Here is an 18,173-nt window from a genome sequence, read left to right on the forward strand (position 1 = left end):
CCGGGAGGCGGAGCTTGCAGTGAGCTGAGATCCGGCCACTGCACTCCAGCCTGGGCGACAGAGCGAGACTCCGTCTCAAAAAAAAAAAAAGAAAAGTCCATGACCAGATGGCTTCACTGGTAACTTTAACCAAATGTTTAAGGAAGAATTAACAATCCTTCATAGACTCTTCAAAACAACAACAACAACAACAACAACAACAACAATAAACAGAAAATGAAGGGACCTTCGTACTTCTTTCTATGAGGCCAGTAATTACCCTGATACGAAAAACCAAAGATACCACAAGAAAAGGAAAACACATACTATTCCTTATGAATAGATATGCAAAATCCCTCAGCAAAATATTCGCAAACTGAATTCAGCAACATTTGAAAAGGGTTATACGTCATGATCCAGTGGGATTTATCTCAGGAATGCAAGATTGTTTCAACACATTAAAATCAATTAATACAACATATCATAGCAACAGAATAAAGGTCAGAAACCACCTGATCATCTCAAAGATGCAGAAAAAGTATTTGACACAATGCATTTGCTACTCATCAACAACCCTGTGAGCTAAATATAAAAGGTATTATTAACTACACTAAATGATTAAAAAAATCTGAAGCTCAGAGAGTTAAGTAACTAGCCTGAGGCTATTATTTAGTTGTAACCAAGCTTTAACATAAATGCTGTTACCCAAACTTTATATATTAAATACTACTACTCAGAAAAGTTAGCAGTCCTTAGTTTTCTAGACATGCATCTTAATTTTGTGGACAGTTAAGCTAGAGTTACTAGATGCACTGTCAATTTGAAATAAAAAACAATCTTTCCAATTTAGCACCAACATATGCTCTTTTGGAAACAAAGTTGATTCTTAATTGAAGGAGATTGGATTGGCTACATGGCTGACTCAGTGGCTTCATCCTACCTGCCTCTCATAGAAGCTGCTTAAATGCTGGAGAGAGGGTGTTTACTGGGGAGAAACTATTTTCTCAGACTCACAGGAGCTGGCCTTAGAACAGCTTCTGTGCCAGGGAAACGTGTGGTCCCTTTTAAATCACTGCAAATATACTCAAGACCCATCTCCTCCTCTGCTCCTTGCTTGTAATGGGCAGGATCCCAGTGGGCAAGAAGAGTAACAGGAAGGAGGTGGCAGCTGGCCCAGGGTTCTCCTGCTTCCTCTGCATGTGCCAGGAATGAGGTAAGTAGTGCACACATCACCAAATCGCCTTTCCTTCTCCATGGGGCTCTCAGGCTAAATTTAAAGTGCCAAGAATTCTGAAATGAGAAGAGAAAGAGGGTAGGGAAAATGATGAGGTCTGGGCTGACAGTAACAAGCAGTACTCAAGGACTCCAAAGAGTAGGGGTCTGGTAGCCAGCCCAGAGCTCCACAGCTGAGTTCGCAAGAAAATGTTCTATGGTCCAGGTGTTCCACTCCCTTGGAAGATGATTAGAGACTTCAGGCAGAATTAGAAGAGAAAGTGGGAATGAAAGACAGCTCAGCAGCAGTGTCAGAGACCTGCCATTAGCTGTTTTATGTCCTTGTTCTTAAACACTTGTTCCACTGTCATAGCAGAAAGTCAGATAGATTTGAAGAGGAAAGCAATATTATTAAGGTTTGCCTCCCTACAGCACACACATTAAATTGACAAAATGAAACCACAAAAATCTTACAGGAAAAGACCTGTAGTTGCTTGACAGAACAAATCAAGCAACCAAAATCAAATTAAGTCTTTTTGATAAAAAGACAAGCATACATATATACATAGATGGTAGTAAAGATGGAAGTTCCATGCAGTGTTAAGGAATAATTTATACTGTTAAAATCCACAAGGAGGCATTAGATTCCAATTTTTTCAAAGTCATACATGCAAACTTTGAAATTAACTGGCTTTCTGGGTTTAGAGAGCAATGAATCTGGCTCTCTGAAAAGGAACACAAAAAGCATGAGCTCATAGCACCAGATGGCATCACACAATGGGGGGAAGAAACATGCAGAGGATTGAAAAGAACAAGTTGTGGTTTATATTTAGTGATTAATTAGCTTCTTAAAGGGCCAAGTAGAGCCACTTTAATGATGATATAAACCATAGAATAAGATATATAAGTATGTTGCACAGGGGGTTAGAAATGGAGATTTTGCCTGGTGAATTTCTGTTGTTTCCAATACTGAGTTCCAAGCTAAGCCAGAGAAACCCCTACTCAAGGTTAAATGAGAGAGAAACATGAAAGATGCTATAAATAGTCATTACTATCAATCAATAATGAGGTGGGCAGTATACATGATGGTTAAAGACCTTGCAGTCAGACAGACTTGGGTTTGAGTCCTAGTTGTGTGACTTGTGGCAAATTACTGAAGCTCGCTGAGCCTTGGTTCCCTCGTCTGTAAAAGAGGGGAAATAATGGCAGACACCTCACTGAGTTATGGTGAGGAATGAAAGAGGTAATTCAGGACTTAGCATAGGACGTGTGGCCCACTGTAAGCACTGGATAATGTCAGCCTTGGATTATGAGTTCTCTCTTGGCACCCGCCCAATTTGCCATACAGAACCACTGCCACACACCAGGAGTCTGCACCTTAAATGGTCATCAGAGATTAACCCAAATGTACAAAGAAATAACCAGACAAGCAGCAACAGCTTCCTGAACAATGGCCCGACCAACAGCTCTCATGTTTCCTCTCCATTCTCGCCACTTCAGAGCAAGACTCCCATCACCTCACTCCTGAAGAATTTGCTAACTGACCTCCTTGCTCAACCCTCAACCTACCCTGCATGCCACTGCTAGATAAATCTGCTGTATGAAGTTTTGGGGCCTCTGAAGTCTCAGTTGTCCATCAGTAAAATGCAATATGAAAACCTTTAGCCGGGCGCGGTGGCTCACGTCTGTAATCCCAGCACTTTGGGAGGCCGAGGCGGGCGGATCACGAGGTCAGGAGATCTAGACCATCCTGGCTAACACGGTGAAACCCCGTCTCTACTGAAAATACAAAAAATTAGCCGGGCATGGTGGTGCGCGCCTGTAGTCCCAGCTCCTCGGAGGCTGAGGCAGGGGAATGGCGTGAACCCGGGAGGCGGAGCTTGCAGTGAGCCGAGATCGTGCCACTGCACTCCAGCCTCGGCAACAAAGCAAGACTCCTTCTCAAAAAAAAAAAAAAGAAAACCTTTAAGATGTTTGTTACATCTGCCTGCCTTTTACAGTATCATTAACTTAATATGTGGCTTTAAATTGATTACTATAAGCAAGAAACAGTTTCACTTGCTATGATATAATTATGTATTTGTTTTAAATTATGTATTTATTTTAAAATAAAGTGTCTGATACACATAAGTACTATATAATTGTTTATTTAAATGTTTTAATGCTTTGCCATTGTGTCAACTTCCATACTGACAAACAGAAGATGCGAAAATCACACACAATCCCTCAGAACATAAGACTGGGGTTTTCATTGTCTGACTCTGTCCAGGAACATACAAGTAGGTTCCCCCTGAGTCAAATTCAGACTCTAGACCCCTATCACCTATCCCCATCTCCAACTTCACTTACACTTACCTGTGACTTACCATTTCCTTCCTTCCCCTAGTTCCCAGGGGCTACTTCCCTCCCTCTCCAAATTGTCCCCTGGCAATATCATGCCCATCTCTGTGACCATCCTAGCCTATATCACTAACTTTAGAACAGCCCCCAAACCACTAATCCCTCCAGGCTCATTGCCTTTGAAAAGCCTTCCCCAAATACTGCAGACCACATAGCTCACTCTCTTTGCTGGCTCTATGTTGACATTAGAGACTGAGCCTCACCATCTCACTCTTGATTACTCAGTCTTTGTCACTGCCTAATAGATCAGAAAGTCTGCCTCTTCATTAATGTTCTAAATTTCTTAAGCAGGGAGGCTGTGACTTTTTCTGGATATACAACATTTAAGAGATATGTCTGAAACAGTTGATGACAATAGCAGTATAACTAATGCTTAAGGTTCTCTAGCAGAAAGAATTAATAATAGGCTATACCATTTCCTAAACATTTCAAAGGCAACTTGGAATTCTTCAGCTGGCCTTTGAGCAGAAAAATAAAGAATTATTTCCCCAGCACACGTCTCAATTTGAAAAGAAAAATCAATCATGGGGTCATAAGACAGGGTAGCAACCATGTTCTGGTCAGAGATTTAATTTTGCAAAGCAGGGGCTAAAGCAGACAAAAGAAAATGCTGTCCTTATCACCTCCTGTATTGGGTATAAACAGTTAAACTTGTTAAAATAAATAAACTAAATACGGTAAGTTTAGGAGCTTAACACTGACTTTTAGAGCCTCAAATGGCTAAACCAGTCCCAAAGGCAAAGTTCTTGAGGACAAACTTTTCATCAAGTCTACAGAACTGAAAGGAGAAAGATACTAATTAGTAAACCTAAGCAGCTCTGTCTGGTAGAAATATAATGCAAGTCATAAGAATTTTAAATGTTCTAATGGTCATATTTAAAAATTGGTGAGATTAATTTTAATATTTTAAATTTAACATGCAATCAGTACTTTGAAAGTTGCTAATGAGATATTTTATATACTTTTTTCATACTAAGTCTTCAAAATCTAAATCTGATATTTTCTACTTATAGCACATCTCTTTTCAGACAAGCATCATTTCAAATGCTCAATAGTCTCATGTGGCTTCCACCCTAGAGAGGGGAGGTTACCAGATGAAAATGAGTAAGACTCCAACCAAAGTAAAAGCAACTGGGAGCAAGAATGTTTGATATAGAAAGGGCCTGAAAGGTGAGAGGTTATTCTTTGTTTAGATCTTCTATCTACCACATACTATATCTGGTTCTGCCATAATTGTTTCTTATTATTAATGGAGACTCAACTTCTTGGTAACTAAGAAATTTTATCTGTGTTCACTCTATATTCTCTCCGGAGCAAGACAGGCTGGATTTGCATTTTGGCTTCACTATTCACTATCTGTGAGCCCCTGGCAAGCTATATAACCTCTCTGAGCACCAATATGTAGACAATGACAGTTCATCTGTCTCAAAGGAGGATTAAATGAAATAATAATATAATATTATTAGTGTTAGCTTTAATTATTATTATTATTATTATTATTGCTACTTTATTTATCTGAACAAATCCAGGCAAGACTTAAAGGCAAGACTCAGGTGAGTTCCTTGAACTGCAAACACATGATCTGTAGGGGCCAAAGAGGGAGAGTCTAATGACAGGTCAGACAGATTCAACCCATTTCAGAGACAGTAAATATCATCACAGAAGTTAAAAAAAAAAAGGTGGCTGAGGAGTAAACCAGAAATAATAGTGTTCAAAAAGGCATGATCTTGTGCAAAAGTGGAATCTGTCATTGGGTTAGACTGACCACTGGCTTGCTGAATTAATGTTTAAATCTCCTTTAATGTAGTTATTATATTGTATCTATAATAAAAAGTAATATAGTAGTAATAAAAGTAATAGAGCGGTCACACAATCTCATATTATTGTCACGAGGATCAAATGAGATAATACATATAAACTGTCCTAATACAGTGCCTAGCCCATAATTGATGCTTAATAACTGTTAGTGTCCATCTAGTCCCTCTCCCCTCCCCCTTTACAGGCAGGACCAGTAAAGTGTGACCTAGGGACTATAGTACTTGTAATTTCATCCTCATCTCCAGCATTTAGGAGAAAAAAAAAGTGGCCAACTATCAATCACTGTCTTTTTTTCTCCAATTTTTCTTATTGTGGTAAAATACATATAACATAAAATCTACCATCTTAACAATTTTTATTGTATATATTTAAGGTATAAAACTTGATGATTTAATATCTGTATATACTGTGAAATAATCACCACAATCAAGCTAATTAATATATCCATCACACCACATAGTTACCCTTTGTGGGTGTGTGTAGTGAGAACACTTAAGTTGCACCCTCTTAGAAAATTTCAAGTCTATAATACAATATTGCTATCTATCCACCATGCTGTAAATAAATCTCCAGAATCTATGCATCTTGCATAGCCGAAACTTTGTACTCCTTGACCAACATCTATCTTCCCATTCCCCCCGCCCCTGGTTATCACCATTCTATTCTCTGCTTTTATAAGTCTGAATATTTTAGATTCCACATATAAGTGAGATCATGCAGTATTTGTCTTTCTGTAACTGGCTAATTTCACTTAGCATGTCTTCCAGGTTCATTCATGTCACATATGACAGCATTTCCTTCTTTTTAAGGCTGAATAATATTCTATTATATACATATATATGTATATATTTTTTAGCCAAGAAGCAACATAAATAATATTCCATTATATATGTATATATGTTTTAGCCAAGAAGCAACCTAAAGGTCTATCTACAGAAGAACGGATAAAGGAAATTTTTTATGTATACATATATAAAACATTTATACAGATAAATTAAACATTTTCTTTATCTTTTCATCTGTAGATGGACCTTTAGGTTGCTTCTTGGCTATCGTGAATATTTGGCTACTGTGAATAATGCTGTAAAGAATATGGGAGTGTAGACATTTATTCGAGATCCTGGTTTTAATCCCCTTGGATAAATACCCAGAAGTGGGATAGCGAGGTCATATATTAGTTTTATTTTTAATTTTTTAAGGAACCTCCGTATTGTTTTCTATAATGGTTGTACCAATTTATATTCCCAATAACAGTGTACCAGGGTTCTCTTTTCTCCATATGCTTGCCAACACTTGTTTTGTTTTAGTTTTGTTTTGTTTTTTTTTTTATTTTTTTTCTTTATGAGACGGAGTCTTGTCTGCCTCCCAGAGCTGGAGTGCAATGGACGACTCCTCCAGAACTACACATGCCAAGCTACCGCCTCCCGGATTGACGCCATTCTCACATGACTCTCACCTCCCAGAGTACAAGACACACAACGCACGCCTCGCATCCCGGCGGCCCTGGTTTTTGTTATTTTTTGTGTTTTTTTTTAGTAGAGCGGGGTTTCACCGTATTAGCCAGGGATGGTCTCAGATCACCTGACCAAATCGTGTATTGCCACCCGTCTCGGCCTCACCAAAGTGCTGGGAATTACAGGCTTGAGCCACCGCGCCCGGCCGGTCCCTGTGTTTGTTTTGTTTTAACAACAGGCACTCTAACAAGTATTCTTAGTTGCCAGGTTTTTTTTTCTTTCAGCACTTTGAATATATTTCCCCATGCTTTCCTGGCCTGCAGGAGTCCACTGAGAAATCCATTGGTAGTTTTATAAGGATTCCCTGCTACATAATGAGTTGATTCCCTTTTGCTGCTTTCAAAATTCTCTTTGTCTTTGACTTTCAACAGTTAGATTATGATATGTCTCAGTGAAGATCTCTTGATGTTCAGCCTACTAAGAGTTCTTTGAGCATTGTGGATCTGGATGTTCACTGCTCTCCTCAGATTTGAGAAGTTTTCTGTCACTATTTCTTTAAATAAGATTTCTGTCCCTTTCTTCTTTCTTTGCTCCTTCTGGAATTTTGTCTGATACTGTCCCATATGTCACAGATACATTCTTCACTTTTTCATTCTTTTGTTTGTTTCTCCTTCTTACTGAATCACTTCAATTGATCTGTTTTCAAGTTCACCAATTCTTTCTTCTGTTTGAGTCTGCTATTGACGCTCTCTATAGAATTTTCAGTTTAGCCACTGTATCTTCAGCTTCATAATTTCTGTTTGGTTCTTTGTATGATTTTTATCTCTGCTGAACTTACCATTTTGTTCAGTATTGTATTACTGAGTTCATTTAGTTGTCTCTGTTCTCTTGTAGTTTACCGAGCTTCTTTAAGACAACTATTTTGAATTCTCTATCAGGCAATTCATAGATATTCACCTCTTTGGGGCCAACTACTGGGACTTTATTTTTTTCCTTTATTAGTGTTAAGTTTCCTTGATGCTTCACTTTCCTTGAAGGCTTGTGTTGCTGTTTTCACATTTGAAGAAGCAGTCTCCTCCTCCTGTCTTTACTGACTGGTATAGGGAGAGAATGATGTTCATATCTATGGACACACCTACCCCACTTCTTTCATCCCCTCTTGCAGGCAGTGGGGGGCATCTTAGTATTGTTGGCCTTCTCTCAATTCCACTTTAGGGCACTGGCCTTTGCTTAATCAACAAATAAAGGCACTGCACTTTATTTTCCCCAGGGCAGTGTCCTGTAGTGTTCACATTTGTACACCTTCTCTGCATCCCAGAGTTGAGCTAGGTGCTGATATTCACATGCTGTCTGAAACAGCATGTACACACCATCTCAGAAGCTTGTGTACACCATCTTTTGCGGGAGCACATGATAGCCAGTTGTGGGGGCACATGACTGCAGGTAAGGCATCCCATGGGGCTCATGGGTGAGCCCCTTGGTGGAGTTCACAGGCAGTTAATAGGATCTATGGCCATATTTTGAGATCTATGCAATGGTTTTTGTTAGCTCCTGCCTCTTTTCCCTGCTCCTAGCTTCCCCTGGACTATTCAAACATACCAATCCCCTTAGTGATCTAGGGGTGGGGCAAGGCAGAAGTGAGCATCTTGGACAACGTCCTATGAGGCTGTGGAAATCAGATAGTCACTACACTCTCTCTTTACCCCACTGGATAAATCATAGGCCAAGGTGGACTCTCTGGGCATTGAGCTGTGCCACCTTGAGAAAGGCGTGACATAGGTAAAGTGAGACTGTTCTTATTATCCTCTTCAAAGTATCTATTCTCAGATTTTTTTCTCAAATGGGGTTCTAGAATCTCTCTATTGGACTCCTGAGTTACCACAGGGGTATTCTTACCATGGATAATTGTCAAAATCAATGTTTTTGTGTGACTTTGAGGGTTGGAACCTCCTATACTTTCATTTACTGACATCACTGTTTCTTAACCAATTTTAAGCGTACAGTTCTGTGGATTAAATGCATTCATATTGTGGTGCACCCATCACCACCATCCAGCTCCAGAGCTCTTTTCATCTTGAAAACAAAAACTCTGTACCCATTAAACAAAAGCTCCTTATTTCCTCCTCTCCAGCTCCTAGCAACCACCATTCTGTTTCTATGTCAATCATTACCTTTTGCATTCAAAATTGAATCCTTTTATTTACTCTTTCTTTCACTCATTCATTCAACAAACATTTATTCAGCACATGCCTTTTAGACAGATCTACTTTCTGAGTCTAGAGTATGGTGCCATAAAAACTAAAAACTAACAAAATGAAACTAAACTAGAACTCTAAAATGGGGAGGGAGAAGGGGAGAAAGAGATCTCCTACTTGCCACATGATGATCCATAAACATTAATGGCTTTAGCAATTTCCCAAATACTCAGAAAAGAGCAACTTACTGGAGAAAGGCTGCACATTTTAGCATGGGTTGGCAGTGTTCCGGAGCAAATTATCCTTAAAAACAATACACTGTTGGTCCCTTCCAGGTGTCTTGATAGAATCCTTCATATTGAGCTACACTTTCAAAAGTTGTTTCCTTTATGAAAATGAACTCTGGATCAAGCTGAATTGACTAATTACTACTGTATACGGTGAATAGCAAAGTGGCATTTGGTACAGCTAATTTATAAAAATATAGACAAGGGCAATAGCTCTGCTCAGAGTGTGAAAAAAATTAAACATATTTGCTACCATGAAGAATGTTCTCAAGTCCCCTTCACCAGATGGGCTGCCGGATTTATGATGGGATATGTTATAGATACATATCAAGATAAATGGAAACTAGGAGCCCCTTTCAAGCTGGACTTCAGGATCTACAGAGAGAATCTGTTCTATAGCTGGCTTGTTAATTGATAGAGTTGTATTTCTGAATTTTTATAGATTATTGAAATCAATTTCAAAAAAAATATTGAACTGATTATGAACAATATTTTCAGCTTTGTCTAAGCAATAATCAAGGTTAAGCAATGATAAAGCAAAACTGAAAAGTCTGAATTGCATTTCCTTTTACTTTTTCAGCACACCCTCTTACAGTTAGATAGTATGGTAAGTACCAGAGTCAAAGAAGGAAAGGGGCAATAAAGTGTACAAATTAGATGTGTTTTCAATTAAATGCTCCAACAAGAGCTGAGGATGGCACTCACCACCTTCCAGTGGCAAGAATCTCATGATAGGAAGAAGCCAAATCCCAAAGCCATTAGTGGCAGCAGCAGGAAGTGACAGTCAGGGCAGGGCCCTCTGTCTTTAGCAGCTTTTATCACTATTTCCCATGTGTCTGGTTCCTCCAACAGTTCCACAGGCATCTCTAAATCATGACCTAAGTCTGTAGCCAGATAAGCACACTTTTGAGACCACCAGAATTGCTTTAGTGTAGTTCTAGGAAAATGATAATCCTGCTTTTATTGATTATATAGCATGTTATGCTTTGTTCAAAGTGCCTTCTCATACACCCTTGTTAGTTACCTAAGGCAGACATTCTTCTCTTTTACAAATAAGGAAAATAAGGCATAGAGTGCTTAAATGGCCTGCCAAAGGCCACATAATTAAACAGGACTGATACTAACTTACTAAAACTGTACTATATGTCAGGTTCTGTGCTGAGAGCCTTACTCACATTTCCCTCATCTGATAGGTTCTATTGTTACCTCTGTTTTACAGAGGAGGAAATCGAGACTGAGAGAAGTTAAATAATCTGCCTACAGTCCCACAGCTAACAAGTGACATAGATGGGATTGAATTTGCACCTGCCTCCAAAATCAGTTCTTAGATATCTAAACAGACTTTGTCAGATAAGAATCACTACGACTATATCTGATCATGCCCAGTTAACACTTTCAAAGTGAACAGGGATAGAGCAGGCAGGCCTGTGTTGACACATGGCATTGCTTTCTCATATCTGTACATTTCCATCCCCTTTGCTTTCACACTGATACCTTGAGGCTGCCTTCTACCCACACTGAAGCAGACACAGACTCAAGGAAAATCCTATATCAAGCTCTGCATAGAAAAGCTCCTTTCCCTGCTTGGTTTTCAGGTGCCTGAACACCTGACTGGAGCTGAGGAAAACCCCCAAAAAGGGGCACAGAAGTGACTAGGAAGCAAGAAAAAGGTACAAGAAAGTAGTGGCATGAAGGGAAGGGACTGCAGCTCTCCGTAACCTCAGAGCCCTAGACATGCATGAGCCCCAGATCAGGGATAGGAGTTAGGGGTTCAATACCTGATGAGGATGGGAAGGGAAAACCTCCTCTTGACCAAGTGGAACTGACATCTCCAGAGAGAAATCTCTCTCTGAGTGGGGAAAGGGGGCCCATCCCCACAGTTGCACCTTCTAAACTGAATTCTTTATACTTCATCCTACCTGAATGTACCCACCCACCCCACACAGTTCAAACAGTCCGAATAACTATCAGGTGCTTGACCCTAAAATATAAACAGACATCTGGTCCGGTTCCGATGACAGCATGAAGGGGAGGTATGATCCTCTTTCTGTTTACCACCCATCCTTATCACATCTAATCCTGACAAGGACACACAGACTTCCTGGCTGGAGAACAAGGAGAGGGTGAGATAACTTGCAAACAGTCCAGACCTGTACCTTACTACCCTTCTCACTGCATCTCATAATACAAACACACACATACACACACACACACACACATGCATGTGTGCAAATATACTCTGCCATATTTTAGGCTTACATCTCAGGCCCCCAAAACGTTTCCAGCCTTAATTTTATGTCAAGCAGCATGATAATGTAGCCAACCAGGCAGGAGGAAAAAAAGTGCCATTAGGCAGTTTTGCTAAGCATCCCTTCAATCAGCTATTTGGGAATTCACTGCTAAGAACCAGTGGATAGGAGGAGTTTAGAGGAACACAAAAATCAGAGGTTAGCACCCAGCCCCCACTCGCTCTGTCATTCACAGCTCTGCCTGCTCACCTGCTCCCCATCCTGCCCCCAGGCATTACTGCCTACTGCACTCAGACTCTCCCCTCTGCCACCAGCCACCATCCATAGCCCAGAGCTGCAGCACATCAGCATTCCTATCACTCCCCTCAACCCAAGGGGAAAACATTCCAGCTGCCTTGTACTTAAGCATCACCCTCGGCACCATAAGCCGGTGCCTGTGCATAATTGACAAGGAATATGTTGATAAGAAATGGGACTGTTCCAAGTTTCTGAAGGATAAGTAGGTAATTAAAAGAAAAACCTAATTTAAGAGAATTCTGAAGACATTTTTTAAAACTGTCTAGCAACATCCTTTATGGATTATTCCCTTTTACCAGAACACTTCTGTTGTGCCTTTGTTTGGTATTCCAAGCCTGGGGCTGGAAAGCCACTATTCTGGGGCATCCCAAAGTCCTCCCCACTCCTCAGGGGTAACTACAGAGCCCTGGGCTAGGAGTAGAAAGCCCACCTCTGTTTCCCTGCAGGGCTCAGAAGTACATGAATTTTCCAAAGTCTGAGCTCCTGGTGACTTCCTGCTCTGGGATCAGTAGAGTGCTCTCTGAGGACTGGCACCCTGGCTAGTAGCTGCCCCCACGTGTGTAGGGCAATGCAAAAGGTCTCAGAGAAGACCACTAATCACCAAGGCATGAATGTGCAGGGGTGAAATCAGCTTCAGCACTCCCTGCTTCTGGATGCCCCACTTCACAGCCTGACTGGTTTCAGACCGACAGTGAGCCAAACATTTCCTGAGACACACAAACACAAGCTCTTCAGACTGCAGACCAGGAGGCTGTCACTTCCTCAGAGATGGCCTGGCATGTTCTTCAGTCTGCACAGCCTCCCCATCCTGGAGTTTGGCTTATTAATCATGGTCCTACTACCCATTAGCTAGCTTTCTACCTGCAGCAAAGTAAGTCTCTGAGTCTTAATGTGTAAAATGAGGCTGATAATATTTATCTCATCAGAATTCCAAGTAGTACAAGAGACCAGGAACTTCTTATGCATGATCACCTTTAATCTATGCATCCTGCCTTTACCTTACTTGGTCACATCTAACTTAATTAGTCTTATCTAGCCCAATTTACTGAAGAGCCTCACCTATTAGACCCTGTAATTTTCCCTCAGTTCAATCCTATCTATAAAATGAATGAAAACAAACAAAAGCCCTACCCTCACAGAGCTTAGAGTCTAGAGAAGGACAGGGACATTATTGAAAGACTAGCACAAAGAGATGTCAAATTACAACTGTGACATAAAGGAGAAGTACTGAGTGTTCCGAAATCATAGAACAGGGTGCCTGAGCTGTAACAGGAAGAGGGCTGACATCCCCAGGATAAGCAAGATTATCCTTTAGGGCAGAAGGAAGAGCATGCACAGGACTTTGTGGTGAGAGAGCAGCTCACTCCTTAACAGGAAGACCTGCAGGCCTGGGCTGTGGAGAGTAAGGGGGCATCATGGAAGAAGTTGCTAGAAAGGAAGGAGGTGGCTAGACCACAGAGAGAATGAAGGCTGGGCCAAGACTTGCTCTCTACTGGGAACCCCAACGGAAGTCACAAGAGATTATAAACTAGGAAAAGGCGTGATCAGAATTGATTTTTTTAAACAAGCAAAAAACATTTTACTCTGGCCCCTGCATGAAGAATAGATTAGAGGTTCTGGTAGTCATATAAGGGATGGAAATATAAACAGGCCAATACAAAACTGCCAAGAGAAAAAGGTTCCAGTGAGAAGAGGTTGGAGAATCCTTCCTGTGTCAGAGTCAGCCGGGTCCAGGGGCACGTGTGGGTGGCACTGTTCTAGCAGAGGAACAGCAAAAGCGAAGGTGTAGGGGACAGAATTGTTCATAGGAACTGACAGAAGGTTCAGTATTGCTGGAGCAAAAAGCATGAGAGGGAGAGTGATGAGAAATGAAGAGCTAAGAGGAAAGGTCGGCAGGGACCAGGCGGGAAGAGCTCCCTCCCCCATGTGACAAGGCTCCATCTAGTAAGTTATCGGGAGCTGCAGAAGGATTTAAGCAAGGAGGTGATATGATCAAGTTTATTTTAGATAGATGGTTCTGTCAGTTGGGTAAAAAAGGGATATGAGGAGATATGGGAATAGGTGCTATGCATCCACACATTAAACTACTATGCAGATATTAAAAATGATCAAAACTGGAAAATTATCTGGCTTAATGCTGGATACAAGGCAGTATATTTCACAGTATCTCAAATAATATGTTTGTGTATACCTTAGCATAAAGACTGAATGAAAACAAATCTTTTAACAGGTTTATATAACTAACTGGCAGGATAACAGATGATTTTTTTCCTTCTTTACAGTTTTCTGCATTTACCACAATAAGCATGTATATATAAAAGTTCATAATCAGAAAAAAAGATTTAAACTACATGAAGTCAGCATGAATGGCCCTATCAAACTGATAGCAATAATTTACACTTTGATAGCACCTGATATTTAGCAACCCTAAATCTTAAACCACAAGATAAATATCATTCTATGTTCACAGAGGGGGAAATAAAAAACATGGAAGCAAAATGATTTATTTAACATGACACAAAAGGCTAGAGGCAGAAGCAGATCAGAACTAGGTAGATGCATGCACTCTTCAGCTGGTTCAATTACTTTTGCTGAAAAGTTACTTGAACAGAACAGATCATACACAATTCAATAATTAAGATAACCAAAACAATTAGGAACAGCCCAACAGACTGCATGCTTATCAGCCCAAATCAATAAAGAAGTCAATCCAAAGCCTTCAATAAATAAGGCAGGCTACATCCACTGCTACAGGAACTGTAATTCCAGAAGCCTGATCTCAAGTACATCAGTATTTTTCTAGAAGTCAGGAGGGGGCTGGTATTAGAAGGGAAGAAAGCAGAAGTCACTTCCACACTGTGCCCATCCTCATCCATACTGATTGCGTTAAAAGGAAGGGAAAAGCTAATGCACGTGGTACACGATTGTGGCATACTTAACTCCAGTGGCATACAGCCCTATTTCCCTAATTGCTGATCACCTCGTGGCTTTTCCCACACTTCCCTCTCACTCTTAGGAACTACAAAAACCCAATCTTAGGTGAAATTACAGCTGCTTATATTAGACTCTCTAGGCTCCATCCTGCCTGGGATAAGCTCCCGTCCACATCCTGGACAGGGAAGCTGTGTCCTGGAACAGCACCAGATCCGATTGCAGGGCGTGTTACTTCTCTTCTGTGGGTGCCCAGAAAATGCAGCGAAGGAGAGCCCCATGTGAGACTGGCCTTATTTGTATTTATTTCTTTTAAAACTTCAGAAAAGCTTAGAGAAACCCAGTGGTATTTTTAACATGGCTTCCATAGCCTAAAATAACATTCTTAGCTTTGCTGGATGGGTGAGGTGAGACTATGGGGAGGGGCGATGAAGGAGGTAGGAGGCTTCCCAAAATTGCCAGCCTTGCAGATTAAACAAGTGCAAATTAGTCAGTGTCCAGATTTATGCTGAAATGGACGAGACCGTATTTTGCAAGCTAATAAAGCGACATTTGCCTGTAAATACAGAGAAAATGAATAACCAGTTTAAATTTTCTTAATCTACTGCAAGTAGTCCTGAAGATCAATAGAATAACAATTAACTAGAAGTTCTGCATCCATGGGTCCTAATTCAGCCTTTGCCACTACCATCCCCTCTGTATCTGCTTTATCTTGAGGAGGTGGTAACGGGCTGTCATGTTAGAGACTGGCTGGCAAGCCCAGGCTGTGAACAGGAGAACTGTGTGGGATGCCCCACAGATGAGATCTGCTCACACCTGTCAGTCATCTGGACACTTTCACAGACCCTGTGACCCCTTTATATTTCTGAGCCCTCTTGAGATCCCTTGGCTATGTAATTCTTGCCCTGCTTTCATCCTCATTTTCTCCTCTAGGAAGGAGAGTCACAAAATTTACATCATTCTCTAAATAGGAAATGCCGTATACCTCGATACTATACTTACTAAGGGTCACTGATTAGAACACAGAAAAATATCTCAAAGGCCCCAGGCAGTGGCAGTAAAGTCCCAAGTCTTCACCAGCAGAAGTACCTCCTGAAACCTCACCTGGGAAATATTTGCCCTAACTTCAGACCTAATATCTACTTGCTTCATCTATGGCCCCCTGTTCCTGGCCCAGCAGAAGCAGCAAAGTGGAATATTCAAAGGGAGAGCCAGAGGCAGACAACAGAAGCAGAAGGATATGATATTTAGCAAGACAATCAACATTTAAAAAATCAAAACAAGACAAGCACAATCCAAAAAAAAAAAAAAAAAAAAAAAAAAGGTAAAAATTGCATCTTTTAGTTTTTTTTGTTGTTTTTTTTTGAGACAGAGTCTCGCTCTGTCGCCCAGCACGCGGAGTGCAGTGGCGGGATCTCAGTCACTGCAAGCTTCCACCTCGCGGGTTCCCGCTATTCTCCTGGCCTCAGCCTCCCAAGTAGCTGGGACGGACAGGCACCCGGCCACGCTCGCCCGGCTTAGTCTTTTTTTGTAATGTTTTAGTAGAGACGGGGGTTACCATGTTAGCCAGGATGGGTCTCCGATTCTCCTGACCCTCGTGATCCGCCCGTCTCGGCCTCCCAAAGTGCTGGGATTACAGGCATCTTTTAGTTTTAAGGCAAATAGTTCTACAAACCTCTGCATTCCCTAAGGGAACCTAGGCATTACATCATAGTTCACACTGATAACCTTGAGTCATTAAGCAAAAGTTAAAATTAGCACTCTCCGTTTTAGAAGGCAGACATGTGTATAATGCACTGAATGAATATATTTATCCAGCTAGATAAATACAAGTTTTGATGCACAGAGAGGTAGGTTTTAGCTATTTGGAAAACTCATTCTGTACATCCTGATGCTCCAAATAAGTCATGAAATGTAATAATAAGGTAAACTGTTAGAAAGCATGAAGTCTGACCCTTTGCTTTTAAAATGAGCAACTGAGGTCCACAGAAGTTGAAATGACTTGCCAATGTCCCACAGGGAGCGGGAAGAGCCAAGGCCAGGCCTACAGCTCCTGGTTCTCAGGGTTCCTAATCCTCCCCCACTGGAGCACAGGAACACCATCTCCCCTGCAGACAAGTGATAACTACCAGCAGTTCCAATGTTATTCTCCCAATCACATATGCTTAGTTAGGAAACATGGCTCCTTTCTCTCTTTGTAAAAACTGCTCTGAGTTATGTGAGAGAAAGTTGCTGTGTAAATTTAAGGTGCTTTTTCTTTTATTCCTTGACTAATGCACTCATCATATGGCTGCTACAGAGTAATTTCAGTTTTCTAGTTCATAATCTTCCAGGGATTTTGTAACACTCTTCCCTAGTGTGACTGTTAGCAGAATGAAACAAGCAAACAAAAATCCCAACAGAATAAAAAACAATTCTAAGAAACATATTTTCAAATCAGACACCAAATCGAAGACCAATATGTAATGGCCCTCGTCCACGGAGGTGTCTGTCTCCCCCTCTTTCCCATCACTGTCCAGTACAGTTCTATAAAGCTATATCAAACATTTTCATTTTTCTCCTCTTAATCTTTTAAGTCTTCCAAATGACCAGAATGCTTATGACAGGGCAAACGTGGGGCAGTATGCTCAATACCTTAGATCATATACATTCTGTCTTCTGGAATTCACACTGTGGCTCTCTCAATAAGGACCAGCCTGACCCCGATGGAGATGACACAGATCTCTTGGCGTGTCTACCCAGTGTCTGCTTTGTGTGGAAGGATTTAAGCAAAAACAGGTCCTATCAAGCATCAGACGTTGAGTAGCAGATCTACCATTATAATCATTGCCATGTATGACTACAGAGGTTTACCTAGATATGTCCTTTCCTCAGTATAAAGGAGGAAACTGGGGGTCACAGAAAGTCATGTCGTGTTCAAATTTCTTGAATAGGGCTTTGAATAAAATTAACTATTATCCCAATTGCAATATGTGGCAAGCTACCTAGAAATAACATTCAAGGAAAAAAAGGAAGAAATTGAAATGAATAATCAAGATTCATAATACAAATTAAATTAAAGCGATTAAATACAACTTCCAGGTATTTAACACAGAATTATTAAATTTGAAAAGCACTACCTAAAACTTTTGAATAAAATGAAGCACAATTATAGACTTCTCTTTGCCTTCACATGAATTATGGGTATTAAATACTCTCATGAAGCAAAGAATGAATAAACCTAGAATGTTTTCCTATTGCAACAACAACAACAACAACAAAACATGTTTTTTTTTCTTTCATCAAAACCTTTTCAAAGAAATTTAAAATGGGCAATTAAGGCAAAATTTACATTATACTAAGCAATTTTCT

General features: G+C 40.6%; 1 protein-coding gene across 5 annotated transcripts in view; it reads right to left on the reverse strand.

Moving 5' to 3' along the window:
* Nucleotides 1-18,173, reverse strand: part of TMEM178A (transmembrane protein 178A) — a 200,447-nt gene that overhangs the window by 19,797 nt on the left and 162,477 nt on the right. Inside the window, exon 1 of one of the 5 annotated variants that reach the window (XM_017892943.1) lies at nt 920-1,094. The exons of 3 other annotated variants lie outside the window; for them this stretch is intronic. The gene's annotated coding sequence lies outside the window, so the exon portion shown is untranslated. Of the gene's footprint in view, nt 1-919; nt 1,095-18,173 lie in introns of those variants that run through there. One more of the 5 variants, XM_017892942.1, reaches the window with a different exon arrangement.

Source organism: Rhinopithecus bieti, unplaced genomic scaffold (genome assembly GCF_001698545.2).
Source record: "Rhinopithecus bieti isolate Rb0 unplaced genomic scaffold, ASM169854v2 scaffold_22439, whole genome shotgun sequence".
NCBI lineage: Eukaryota > Metazoa > Chordata > Mammalia > Primates > Cercopithecidae > Rhinopithecus > Rhinopithecus bieti.